Here is a 1,427-nt window from a genome sequence, read left to right on the forward strand (position 1 = left end):
ATTCAAGACAGCCTGCTACTTGGCTCGTTGACGATGTTTGTTGATGTTGATAAAGCCGATGCTTGCAGCTCACGTTGACACGCTTGCTCTCACAAAACAAATCTCTACGTAAGAATAAACATATGCGCTTTTATTACTCTCTTTATTAACCTGAGAAGAGAATAGGAGGGAGGGACGTTGTGATGGCGCTATTCTCGTTTTATACGTTTTTCCCTAGTTTCTTTTTTTCTCTTTTCTTTTCCTTCTTCTTTTCTTTTTGTATTCTTCATACGTTCTCGTCAGTTTTCATACAAATAACGTTTGCCTCGAAAACAACTTATAAAAAGTGGGCTTTTTATAATTCGATCATTACGCTAGTCTCGCACATCAATCGTCTACCATTATGAAAGATCACTCCTTATTGATATTTTTCAAAAACAATAAATTTTATGTATATTATGGGAGAGAGTAGCACGACATCTCATGGCCAAATAAGACTAAATTAAGACGGCTAGATATCATTATTGGATATTACGAAGCCGTGCTTGAAGCAGCTTCAGTCAAAGTCTGTTTCTCTCGTATATGTAGTAGTAGTTTGCGCCTCTATCGGAGAGCTTTCATAAGTGCTCATTGCTAATAATAAAAAATGAAAGGAAAAACACACATTATTAAATTGTATTTAAAGCTTTAGAAAGAACTGCTTTCATTGGATTTGTGAATTCATTAGAGACGGTTACGCTTAACAGAAATGTATCATTATTATCGTATATTTAATTTATCATTTATTTTATGTATTTATGCCTTCTGTATTTTATATTTATCGTATAGTCTTATCCACTTGAACTTCGTTATACAATGACAAAGTATATAATTATAATAGTACTGCAAGACTTACAGGATATACTACTGTTATTTAAAACAATGTCCTTTATTGGTATTTTTCTCTTTAAAAGCTATCCTTACTTCGTGCCTCGCGAAACAAAATTATGTACTTCTGTTTTTTTTTTTCTTCTTCTTTTGTTTTGTCTTTTCTCTTCTTCCTTTTCTGTTACAATTAATAATCCTAACTGGAATTCAGGTCGAGCATTTTTTAATAAAAGATATTCTTACGCGGCATTCGTTATTGCTTGTCATGGAATTCACCTCACATTTCATTTTCGTGAATTCGGAAATACGTATGGCTTTTTTACATTTACAAACATAACGAATGAAGTAAAGATTAAAGTAAAGACTGGGAAAACATTATGAAAAAATAAAATCATTAATACGAAGCCTTAAAATAACTTGTATAAATGTTCGGGATTTTTGGGTGAAAATCGCATGACAAACAGACATCCGAGCTATTTTGGTTGAAAAGTTTCGTGATACGACTGAAACGAAAGCATTTTTGTTCATTTCCTGTATTTAGCAAAATGGCCGAATATAACAGTACGTAACAAATAAAATGA

The sequence above is a fragment of the Ceratosolen solmsi genome, unplaced genomic scaffold, assembly GCF_000503995.2.
Source record: "Ceratosolen solmsi marchali unplaced genomic scaffold, CerSol_1.0 scaffold14, whole genome shotgun sequence".
NCBI lineage: Eukaryota > Metazoa > Arthropoda > Insecta > Hymenoptera > Agaonidae > Ceratosolen > Ceratosolen solmsi.